Source organism: Gorilla gorilla, chromosome 23, assembly GCF_029281585.2.
Source record: "Gorilla gorilla gorilla isolate KB3781 chromosome 23, NHGRI_mGorGor1-v2.1_pri, whole genome shotgun sequence".
Taxonomy (NCBI): domain Eukaryota; kingdom Metazoa; phylum Chordata; class Mammalia; order Primates; family Hominidae; genus Gorilla; species Gorilla gorilla.
The window spans coordinates 48,347,362-48,359,484 of NC_086018.1; the positions used below are offsets into that span (position 1 = coordinate 48,347,362).

At 65.7% G+C, this 12,123-nt stretch overlaps 1 protein-coding gene across 12 annotated transcripts in view; it reads right to left on the reverse strand.

Annotated features, from left to right (window-relative positions):
- PLXNB2 (plexin B2) overlaps positions 1–11,373 on the reverse strand; it is a 33,768-nt gene extending 22,395 nt beyond the window's left edge. For 2 of the 12 annotated variants that reach the window (XM_063704580.1, XM_055374401.2), the window contains exon 1: positions 11,216–11,334. The gene's annotated coding sequence lies outside the window, so the exon portion shown is untranslated. Of the gene's footprint in view, positions 1–26; positions 159–3,885; positions 4,116–11,215 lie in introns of those variants that run through there. The other 10 variants (XM_055374406.2, XM_055374400.2, XM_055374409.1 and 7 more) reach the window with 9 other exon arrangements.
- Between the last annotated feature and the right edge of the window lie 750 nt (positions 11,374–12,123).

The following is a 12,123-nucleotide window of genomic DNA, read 5'->3' on the forward strand; positions in this document are numbered from 1 at the left end:
AAACACAAGTTTAAGATTATATTTACATATTGCTTGTCTAAATAAGAAGCTGAGCCAGCCACGGTGGCTCACGCCTGTAATCCCAGCACTTTGGGAGGCTGAAGCGGGCGGATCACCTGAGGTTGCAGTGAGCTGAGATCACATCATTGCACTCCAGCCTGGGGAAAGAGCAAGACTCTGACTCAAAAAAAAAAAAAAAAAAAGGAAAAGAAAAAGAAAGAAAGAAAAGAAGGTAGGCTCCACTCTGCCTCAGGATGTGACTCTCCAGGCCCTCAATAGCCACCCCTACAACCAAGGTTCAGCTACTGAATCCTGCTCAGGCCCCAGAGTCCACTGCAGCCCGGCCAGGTTGTGTGCCAGCAAAGCGCCTCCTCCTGCAGGGCCAGGCCCCGCTCTCCTCCCACCTGACCGGGATCCTCATGTGCCCTGTGCAGCGGGACCCAGGGTTGGACATGCAGTGACACCAGCAGGGGGGTGGCGGGAAGGGAGGTGAGCTCCACAGCTGTGCATGGACTGTGCTACCCTGCTGCACAGGTAAGGGTTAACCCGGCCAAAGGGCTGGGGAGAGGATGAGGTTTGGGGGGGCAGAGGGAGTCCTTTTGACCTGAGACTCAACGGCACCTTTGTGAAAAGGCCGAAACGCTGCTCCTCTGGCAAACTCAGAAGCCAAAGCACAGGGCAGCACCCGGTCTCTTGAGAAAGCTGGGACCCGCCAGGACTGGAGACTGCAGCTCCCGACGGAGGTGGCAGCCATGGCGGTGGCACGGTGCCCCCAGACCTGCCATCTTGAAGGGACGCCACACCGGCCTGTGTGCCCCATGCCCACTCCCTGCAGCCCCCAGACTTCTCCCTGCAGCACACCCCCAGGCTCTAGCCTCCACGGGCCCAGGCCCCAGGCATGGGGGGGGAGCCAAGGTCAGGGGAGGCTGGCTTCCGTCCCACCCACCCCGCACGCCCTCAAACAACCTCCCCTGAGTGATCGATCCACTCAGGAAGCCAGAAGCAGGACCCATACTCCACTCTCCTGGAGGAGGCTTCCTGCCGTCCTCTTCCCCGGCCCTCACAGTGGAGGACGGCCATGGATTTCCCCTCCCAGAGAATAACACCAGGATCCCTCCACCCTCAGTCTGGGGCCCTTCCCGGCCCAAGTCTACCTCCTCTGCCCGGCCTCTGGCTTCTCCCACCTCCATCCATCTTGCCCTCAACACTGAGCCAGGCTCCATCTCCTGCTCACAAGATTCCCGCTTAGCTACCCCAGAAAAAGGAGTTTCTTCCTTAGGTGGCTGTGGTCACACCTGATGCTGCTGCACGCAGGGACCTCGAGGCCTGAAGTCCAGAGCCAGACCCGTGAGTTCACACCCCAGCTCTGTCACGTTCTAGCTGGCTCATGTGGGCCATTCAGAAAGCTGCTCTGTGCCTCAGTTTCCCCATATGTAACCTGGGGGTCATTATGGCGCCCACCTCAGAGGGCTGCCTTGAGGTTGAGTGGGTGTGGAAATCTTTACAGCTGTGCCCACTCAGAGAACGCTGCCTCACGACATTCCCACGTCCATGTTCACTGCGCTCCCTGGAAAGCCCCTGCCCATCCTTTAGACCCCGAGACACCCTCCCTAACCCAGCCCCTGAGGGACTGGCCTTGCTCTGTGGTCTATGGTCCTCACCGACAGGCCCCGGCTGCCCCCCCGCCCTGCCCCAACAAGTCCAAACACTGGATCTGGTCACTGGGCACCTGCCGGTCCAAACTCAGTGAGCCGGGAAGGGGTGGTGACATGCAGGGGCGTGAGCCCAGAAGAAGACCTGTCCCCGCAGGTCACCCCCAGGCCAACAGAGCAGAAGGGTCTCCTCCCCCAGCCAGAACTCCGATGCAGGCCAAGGGCAGCACAGGGATGCTGGGCCTCCCCTCTACAACCTAGACAGCCTGGGAGGCAGCAGGAGCTGCTTGCTGGCTGGGCACCTGTGGCCCTCTCCTGGGGTCCCTTTTGTTTTTTTTTCTGACCAGCAGCCCCCAGGCCCCTTGCACAGGCTGAGTCTGGCCCCCGCCCCTCCCACTGGGTAAAGGTAAACAAGAGGCATGTAAGGGGGAAGGACAGAGCCCTACTCCAGATGAGGCCAAGAGTGGGGGCTGCCAGGCCCCCCAACTCCTGCCAGCCTTGGTTCTGAGACTGCCCCAAGTCTTGGCTGCACTGCGGGGTGGTTCCAGTGGGGACTAAAATTGGGGGTTCTCTGCCTTTCAGTATTTTCAAGCAAACAGACTGGGCCATTCTTTTCTTTTTTCTGAGACAGGTCTCACTCTGTCACCCAGGCTGGAGTGCAGGGGCATGATCTTGGCTCACTGCAACCCCCGCCTCCCAGGTTGAAGCAATTATCCTGCCTCAGTCTCTCCAGTAGCTGGGACTACAGGTGCACACCACTATGCCCAGCTAATTTTCTGTATTTCAGTAGAGATGGGGCTTCACCGTGTTGCCCAGACTGGTTTCGAACTCCTGAACTCAGGCAATCCACCCGCCTTGGCCTCCCAAAGTGCTGGAATTACAGGCGTGAGCCACCACACCCAGCCAGACTGACCATTCTTAATGCTAAAATCAAACCAGCACAAAGCAGTCAGGCCCAGTGGGAGGGCAGGCCCAGCTTGGGGGCTGCTCTTGGCCAGGCCAGGCTGTGGGCTCTGGCACGGGAACCAGAGAGGGCAGGGGCCAGAGGAGGTGCATGGGCAGCGGCCAGGCAGGGGCCAAGATGGGGATCCAGGCAACTGCAGCCATGAAGAACTAGGGCTCAGGCCTAGGCCTGGGAGGGCAGGATGGGGTGGCATGAGCACCTAGGACATGGGCGGTGGAGAAGGCAGGGGTCCTAGGGCTGTGCGGCCCTCCAGGGCTCAAAGGATTGGGGTGGACACAGGCCCTGCGTGGGGGGGGGGGAGCCCCCGGTGCGGGGGCGGGGGAAGCAGCCTCGGACGAAGTGAGCGATAGGCTGCCCCAAGCACAGGCCAAGGCGCGTCTGAGAGTGGCTGTCCCGGAACGGGGCGACAGGCGTCACAGAAAAGCCACGGAGGCCCCGGAGGCCCCGCAGCCAGCAGCCAGGGGGCCGGGCCAAAGCTAGCGACACACGCAAATCTGCAATTATCCCAGAGCGCTAAACAAATCAGAGGAAACAAAACAGACGCGCCGGCGAATCCCAGCCTCCACTGTTTTCAAAACAAGCGCGAGGGGGGTGCCGCGGGGCGTGGGGCTGGGGGGTCGGCAAGGACCCCAGCCGCCCCTTCCCGCAGCGCCGCGCCCGTGGGTAGACGCGGGGAGGGACTGGTTGGAGAGCGCGCGGGAGACCCGGCGAGGGCGAGACCGGCGGCCCCGCCACCCAGCCCCACCCACCGGTGACCCGGGTCAGAGTTCAGCCCAGGAGGCGGGGAGCGGTGTCTCCTGGGTGGGTCTGCGAGCCCGGTACCCGGCCAGAGCCAAAGGCGGGCACCCGGCCTGCGTGGAGCGCCCTGGACTATTCCTCCCAGGCCGACCCAGGTGGCACAGCCCCTCCCCCGGCGCCGGCACCGCCAGACTCCCCGGAGGGCACAGAACGGTTGCCTGGGAGCGAGGGGCAAAGCGCGCCCGGGGCCAGGAAGCGCGGGGACTAGGCCCGCGCCTCCTCGGCGCCGCCCACTGCCCCCCGCGAGCCCAAGCTCCACGGCCACCGCCCGCGCCCTCCCGGGGACTCCGGCGCCCCGTCCGCCCCTCGGCCTCGGGCACCTGGAGGGAGCACGTGGCCGCCTCTGGGACCAACCTCACCAGGCCGGGGACCCAGGACGCGCGGGCGGGTGGGAGTCTGACCCGAGTAACAATGACGGCGGCGGCGACAGTCACACGAGCGCAGGAGACGTCGTCCCCGCGGGGCGCTCACCTGGCGTCAGGCACATCGGATCGCACAGCCGGCCATTACCTAAGTCCTCCGAGCCGAGGAAGGGGCGCGGGGAGCAGCTCCGCCCCGCCGATGGTGGCTCCGCCCGTGCCCCCGGTCGGTCTCAGGGCTCGGCCCCTCCCGGCCCAGCTGCCAATCATGCACGACCCTGCCCGGAGCAGCCTCCCGCAGGACTCTGGACCCAGGGTCAAGGCCAGACTCACCCGGGGCAAAGGCCGAACGCTCCCGGCACAACCCGACCTAGGAGCTGGGGTGGGGCGGGGCGGGGCGGGGCTCCAGGGACAGACTGATGTGGAGGCCTGAGCCTCGCTTCAGCGTCTACAGAGGTCCCCGCTGGACTCTCGGCTGAGGACCCCTCCCAGGTGGAGGCCGTCGCACCCCTTCCCCGCCAGCCTGGTTTCAGGGCGGGGTTCCTACTTTGGGCCAGCCTCCCCTGCAGTCTGGGCTCTGGGTCCCAGCTGGAAAAGTCACCCTGGCTGGTGGCAGCGATGGGGTCACCAGCCCAGGATCCTGGGGGTGCCCCATGAAGCCCCAGCTCCTCCTGTCACCTGCTCCAGCGGAGTTAGTCACAGCCCCCACTGGTCCACACCTCCTGACGCACCCAGGCCACCTGGTACCCAGGGCCTCTGTATCTAGCCCTGGCCCTCAGGCACCCCCTGAGCTCACCTGGCCATGCCCAAGGGGCCTGCCCCAGCCCCCTCTCTGCCTCTGCACCAAGTGCAGCCCCTGTATATGGTGCGTCCCTAGACCGGGGCCCCAGGCTGCCCTCCCATCCTACACACAGTTGTGAGGCCCTCCTCAGCCTCCTCTCTGGCCACAGCCCACTGGCGCATCTGGAGGATGGTCCTCCCCAGCCCTCAGACAGAAGGTGGGATCCAGCTGGCTACGGTGCCCTGTCCCCACACGCACCAGGCCTGCAGAACCACCTCTCTCCCCAACCACCCCTTTCAGGGTCCCAGCCCCCATCCTGTCCAACCTGGGCACAGCTGCAGCCCCCTCTTGCTACACGGTGGTCCTTCCGGTCAGAAAGCGGGGCAGCGCAATGAACCCACCGATGTCTCCGTGCTTCCTGAGGACCTCCTGTGGGAGGGGTGGGCACTGCCAGGCGCTCGGGGCACACACACGAGGCCGGTGGCTACGGCGGGAACCACCAGCTCACCAGCTCATCAGGACAGGACGTGCGGTCAGACAGCAGGCGGCCACGGAGGGACTCCCGTGGGATTCTGGGGCTCAGTCACTCGGAGTCTCTCCTGAAAGGAGGCCTCCCGGCCCACCGGCGCCCAGCCCCACCTGCAGGCTCTCCTCTGAGTGGCCCCCACGCATCTCCCCCTTTCCAGCTCAACCCCGCAGCAGCCGGCTGCTCAGAGACCAGGTCCTGCCTGGATGCAGCTGGCTCAAGACCAGCCCCCGCCCACAGCCCCCTTCTCACCCCCTGGGTGGGCGTTGGGGGGTGGACGGGTGAGGCCCCAGCCAGTGAGCAGTAAGCAAGGCCTGTAATCTCCCCGTCAGCCTGTCAGCGCCTCAGCGGTCACCCCAGCCCCGCCTCGCCCATCACCGCTGAACCCCACAATTAGCTTGGGGCACCGCGCCAAGCCTGTGTGCCAGACACCACTTGCACACATGACCACACATGTACAGACACACATGGCTGGGTGCTGCCGGAAAAGCCCTGCCAACAGGGTCTCACCCCAACACCCAGAACTCGCCCCCAGTACAAAGAGCCTGGGAGAGAAGCCTCAGGCCGGGGCACTTGGGCTAAGAGGGGCAGTGGGGCTCTCAGAACCCAGTGTTGCCTGGAGCCCCGAGGGAGGGGCCATGTGTGGCATGGGGGAGGGGGGCGGGGACAGGGCCGTCTCAGCAGAGGAAAGGGGCTGCGTCTGCCGAGGATGAGTTGGGGGTGGCATGGGGAAGTGGGGTGGGGGCAGGGCCATCTCAGCAGGGGAGAGGGGCTGCGTCTGCCCAGGATGAGCTGGGGGCTGGTGAGGCACAGGGTGTTGGGCAGGACCTGGGTCCAGGCCAAGGGTGAGGCAGCCCAGGATGTGGGCTGGGCCCCACAGGGGCAAACACTCAGGGCTTTGGGAGGCCAGAGGGACAGGGATTTCCCAATGAGGAAATGCCCATCTCAGAGTGGGGGCAGGACAGTGAGTGGGAGGTGATGCCCGTGGCTGGAGCTGTGTAGGGAGGTGGGTGCCCCTGGAGGCCAGGTCCAGCCCCTTGCTCCACGCGGAGGCTTGCTCTGCTCATGGTGGAGCTGAGGACTTCAAACCCCACAGGGCCTGGTTGAGAGCCACTGGGCCCCAGGTCTAGATGTGGAACTGGTGGACCCTCCAGCGAGCTTTGCTGGGCCTGGGCGGCCTGCCTGGGGCGCCCCACCTTCACGCCCTCCTCCCTAACATCCTTTTCTCCTGAGGTCCCTCAGGGTGGTCACCAGATCAGGCTCGGTGCCAAGATAGGAGTGGGGAGGCCAAGCCCCTCAGCTCCCCTGGCCAATCTCTGAGGCTGAGAGGGAGTGGGGGGGCCATGCTGGAGCACCTCCCTCCCACCACCTGCCCCTTGCCCCTGTCAACTGCTGGCTCCACTTAAAATAGCTTCTCCCCCTCACTGGTGGGAGGGAGGCCCTGGTGTCAAGCCGGTAAGGCTGGAGCAAGGCTGGGCACAGGGCCTGGGCTCAGCAGTGTTCTGTGCCCTCCATCTCCTCCAAAGCAGGCCCCAGCTCTGAAAACACACCTGACAGGGCTGGGATCCACAGAGTCCTCACCTCCTGCTGGTCCTCAAACCCCACTCTCCATGGCTGGGTCCCTGAAATACTTGGATTACCCTCAAGCCCCCCGCCATCCCTCCAAGCTGTGGCTCCCATGCCACCCTACCACGTCTGAGTCACACAGGACCAGGCCTCTCTTGCTTCCCCCAGGAGAGACCCCCCACACTCCTGCTTCTGGCCTGTCTTCAGAGCCCCAGAACTCACCTAGGTTCAAAGCCAGACCCCAGCTGAGGACAGAGCATGGACCCCAGGCAAGTGCAGTGACAATCACAGAGCACGCTCCTACCACGGCCACCCACGCAGCCTGAGGCATAGCCCCCTGGAAACTGCCTCGGCCTTCAGCACCTCACTTTGGACCAGCAGGGCAGGGGGGTTCCTCCTTTGAGAAGTCCTCAAAGCTGCCTGGAAGGAGCAGACAGTGCCCCCAGCCGCCAATCTGACAGGGGGCCCAATCTGTCTCTGAGCAGGTGGCATGCTGGCTCGGGGGCCCCAGACCAGAGCAGAAGGTCACCTGGGAAGAGAGCCGCAGCCCTACACAAGGCTCGTGGGCAGGAACCGTCCCAGCCACAGGAGCAGACGCCCTTGCCTGGCCCCTCGGGGGTCCGTGTTCACACAGGAGGCCTTCTCAGAGGTGGACACCAAGCACTTCTCTCTCTTGCGCTTGCTGCGGGACTCAGCTGGGGCAGCATCAGGCCCAGAGATCGGTGCTGGACACTGTGTCTCCACACAGGGCCCCCCATGGAAGCTGCTGACCAGCTGTGCCAGAGGGGCCGGGGCCCTACCCCCAGGAGCCCAGTCCCTGCCTCTGATGCTGCTGCTGCTGGGACCCTGCTGGCAGAGCTGGGGGCTGAACTGGGGCTGAACTGGGGCAGCACCTCCCTCTCCTGCCCCAGGCCTGGGCCGGGACTCAGCTGGCACTGGAATGAGGAACTATTGGCTTTCAGAAGCCAGGAGACCTTAGGGGGCTGAGGAAGAGAGCTGGACCTGCCCCCAGGCGCCCTGATCCCAGCCCAGGGCAGTCTCCTCCCTCACCTAGCCTGGGACATGAGACAGCTCAGGTGTGGCCTCGGGGGCTACCCCCAGGGAAGGCCACCAACCATAGCGGGCCACGGTGTGGGCTGGCCTCTGGGTGTGAAGGGCTCCAGGATCTGGGCTGCAGAGGCGGGACTGTGCGAAACAGAACCCCCAGCTCCACAGCCAGGCCAGCCCCAGGCTCCTCCCCAGACAGACATCCCCGGGGGTGGGGCAGACCTGCAGTACCACCAGGGGCAGCCTGCCCCACCATCCCCGGCACCACTGGGCCTGGGGCCAGTCACTGTCACAGGTTCATGAATCTCACAGGGCAGGGTGGATCCACTGGGGGGGTGCGTGGTGCCAGTGTTCAGGGCCAGATGGGAGGGGCCCAGCCAATCCCTTCACACGCTTGATCTTCAGAGAGAAGGCTTCTGAGCCAGGAGGGCCACTGTGCCAGGGTCTGGCTTGAGGCCACACCTGTGGCTGGGGGAGCCCAGAACAGTGCAGGGTCCTTCCCTGGTAGGCAGAGAGAGGCGGGGGTCCTTACAATCCAGGGGTATGGGAAGAAGCAGGCCCTGTATCAAGGGACGTGAAACCACGGAAAGGAAGAAGGTGGAGGAACCTCGACCAGAAAGAGGGAAGCTAGGGCAGCTGCCTCCCCGGGGCCCCAGAGCCCGAGCACCCCCCACCAGCCAAGGCTCTGACCCACCCTCCCCATCGTGTAATTAGTCAGAGACCCAGCCCCACCCCACCCACAGCCCCACCCCAAACACAAACAGCCACTACCCCTGAGGGAGGGAGGGGCTCTGGCCAGTCCCAGCCCTACTGAATCTCCCGCCCCCAGAGCACCTGGATCTGCCTCAAAGAAGGGAGATCAAGGTTGGGGGGCCCCTTGCTGGCCACTGGGTGAGTTCTAAGCAGCTCACCACCTCATCCCCAAACCGTGTCCAAGGCAGGCTCTGGGCACAGGAGGTTCCCCGCCAACTTCCAAGGAGGGCGGCCAGGCTGCAGCCAGAGGGACAGAGGCATGAGCTGAGTGAGAACTCCCAGCTCAGGGGAAGGCAGCCCTCGTGGCAGAGGCCTGGCATCCAAGTGCCTGCCTAGCTCAGAGAAGGCACAATATGAGGGGCCGGAAGACACAGCCTCTCCCAGCCAGTGCACCCCTGCCCACGCCCGCGTCCCAGGGGGACCATCAGCTGTGGCTGGCACAGGGTGAGGCAGGGGGCAGGACACGGTGAGCACGGACGACGTCCTGGGATGGGAGAAGGACTGTGCCATATGGGCCCTCCCCACCACCTTCCAATCCAATCTCTTCTGCTCCACTTCCCTGGGCCGGGTCCAAGGCTCTGGGCTTTCTGCACTTGGGGCCAGCTGCCGGCTCCTCCTCCCCGATGTGGTCCCCATGCAGGCCGCCGGGCACACGCCCCGGGCGCACACACAGCATGGACCCAGAGCGCCAGGCAGCCACAGCCCTGGCCACACAGCATCGCAGATGACTCCTCACACAGACCTATCTCTGGCCTCAGTCTCCCCACCTGCAGGATGGGCTCACAGGCGCCATATCCAAGGGGGGGTCGTAGGCGAGGACTGGCTGTCGGAGGGGCTTGGAGGGAGTCTGGTCCATTAGTCAGGAGCTGAATAGGGTGTCCGTTGGGGCAGGAGGGCCCCCTGAGGGAGACCCCAGTGCCCTCCCTAGCAGCCTAGCCTCACTCCTGCCTGCTCCTCCCTGGCACGCACGGGTCACTGGCACAGGGTGTGTCCCTGAACTTGGGCCTGGAGGGTACCTCAGAGGCTCTTCAGACCACCATTGAGACTTCTCGGGGCGAGGGGTCCCTGGGTGGGGCGAGGGGGTCCCTGGGTGGGCCCAGAGCTCCTCCTGTCCCATGGTCTCCCCCAGAGGGGCCTGGGCCCACTGCAGGCTCAGCAGGGCCTGCTGGGGCCAACCTTGGGGCTTTCTCCAACCCAAAGGTGACGCATCTTCTCCCCGCCCAGTCTGGGCAGCTGCAGTAGAAAGTGGCAGAGCTGCCCGGACTTGCCTGTCCTCCTCCTGGGGCCCTCAACCCACGTCCCGGAAGTGGATCCTTCTCCCACGCTGCAGCCTCCCGCTTCGGGTGGCTGGACACGGCTGGATAATCCAAAATAATTCTTTCTTGGCAGGCAGCCGGTGGGGGAGGGGGACTCACATTCCAAACCCTTGTTTTTCTCAGTAACTTCCCTCCTCTACTGGGGCAAGGAACCCCTGGCCAGACCTCAGGCCTCCCAGACCCCCCGGGACAGAGGTGGGCCCCCCATAGGTACCGTGGGAGAACTCAGATGTGCCAGGCCCACCTGCTTGCTCCTCAGTCGGCTCCGGGGATTTCTATGCAACATGCAAAAAGCTGACTCGCCACAAACATGCCTGCTGGCCCTGCCCTCCGGGGGACCCTCACCTCTGGGCAGGAAAGGGAGGGCTCCTCCCACCAGCTGTTCAGCTGTTCCGTGCCAGGGTCATCTGGGCATGGGGCAGGCTGAGAGCCCCCACTTCCCGGCAGCCTCGCTCTCCCACCCGCAAAGGGCTCCTGAGGAAGCTCAACTTTAAAGCCTCACAGGCTGCGCCGAGCCTCCAAGCAAGGGCCGAAGTCAGACATTAAGTGGGGAGGGTGGGGGGGTCCAGGGAAGGTGGGGCACAGGGAGCCCTCCAGGCCGCCGAGATCTGCCCCAAACCCGGGGCCCACCCTCACCCCCTGTCCTGACTCTGCCACAGCCCACAGTGGGCAGACAGACCCCTTTCTTCCTTTCCCAGGGAGCTTCGGGAAGAGAAATCAAGGGCCTAGCAGGAAGCTCCAGGGCGCCCGGGCTCTGAGACCCCCAGATGACAGGGGGAGGCGGGCTCCCCAGATCTGCCGAATAGCACAACCAGGGGCGCTGGCAGGGCAGGGGCTTCCTGCAGGAGCAGGGTGCGGAGGGGCAGGGTCAGCAGGGGACAGGCAGGGCCCGCGCCCCCGCTTCTAAGACTTTCTGTGTCTCGGGGTGTCCACCCAGACGCCACTCTGGTAACCGCGAGGAGGCCCAGGCCGTGGGGTCTCGCCAGGTGCGGGTGCTCTCCGCCCTGGTCCCCCCGCGCCAAGCAGGCCCCAGGGGGTGCGGGGACGGCCCCCGGGAGCTCGGGCAAATCCAGGCTCCTGTGCCGCTGAGCCTGGGGCCGGTCCGCAGCGTCCGCACCGCGAGACCATCTCCGCTCGGCGCACGGAGCTCGGCGGCTGAAGAGTGAGAGGCAGGCGCGGAGGAGGGATCCGACGCGGCTCCGGAGGGACGCGCAGCCCCCGCCGCCGGGCCCGTCCTCCGAGTCAACACCGGGAAGGGAGTGGGGCGGGAGCGGCCCGGGCCTCGCCGGATGGACCGACGGACCCAGGCCCCGGGAGCCCTCCGCGGAGCCGCAGCCGCCGCAGGTCCCCGGGCCCCAGCGCGGCAGGCCCGGCCGGAGCGGCGCTGACGGCGAAGCCCCCCCCCCACGCCCAGCGAGACGTCCCCCGCAGCCCAGTCCCCCGAGCTCGGTACCTGCACGTCCGCCGCCAAGGCTCGATGGCGCCCGGGCCGCGCTCGGCGCTGCGCTCTGGCCCGCGCTGCTGCCATGGAGACGGGGCCTTTGTGTGGCCGAGGAGGGGCCGGAGCGCGCGGGAGCTGCCGGCCCCGCCCCCGACGAGGGAGAGGAGGGGAGGGCGGGGAGAACAGGAGAAGGGGGGAGAGGGAGAGGGAAAGCGGCGGGGGAGAAGGAGGGGGAGGGGGACGGGGGAGGAGGGGGAGGGGAGGAGGGGGGGAGGGGGAGCAGGAGCGGGGAGGGGAGGGCAGAAGAGAACGGGAGAGGAGGGGAGTGGACGGGAGGGGAGGGGCTGGGCCTGTGCTCCCCGCACCCCCCACTTCTCCCTGGCCCAGCAGCCACAGCATCGTCTGGTAGGTTCAGGCACCCCAGTTCAGACCCAGGTTCAGCCAGGGCAGCACCCTGCCCACCATGCCGCCGTCCAGGAAGCACGAGCGCCCACAGAGGCCCCATGGCCTGAGCACCCCCACAGGAACCCCGCAGGTCTGAGGGGAGGCCAGGGCTTGGTGCTAGGGGAGGGCATTATGAGTGCACTCTTGCCTGGCCAGAGGAACGTGAGGGTCCCTGCCAGTCTTGAGATGGGTGGGCACCAGACTCTCACTCCCAGACTGGAAGCAGACCAGTCGCTCCCCTGTGGCCTTCAGGGGTGGGGGCTGCTGGGCTTTGGCCCTTTCCCAGGGGTCTCAGGCCCTCAACCTCCCAGGGTAAACTGGGACCTGGAGATGGCCTCCCAGCACACCCCTGGCCTCCAGCAGCACCTTGGGATGCTGCACCCAGGACCCCACCTGGTCCTTCAGGGCCAGGAGGTGGGCGGGCCGAGACCTCTTTCTGGGGGTTCTGGTTTCTGGGACAGAGCTGGCCCCACTTC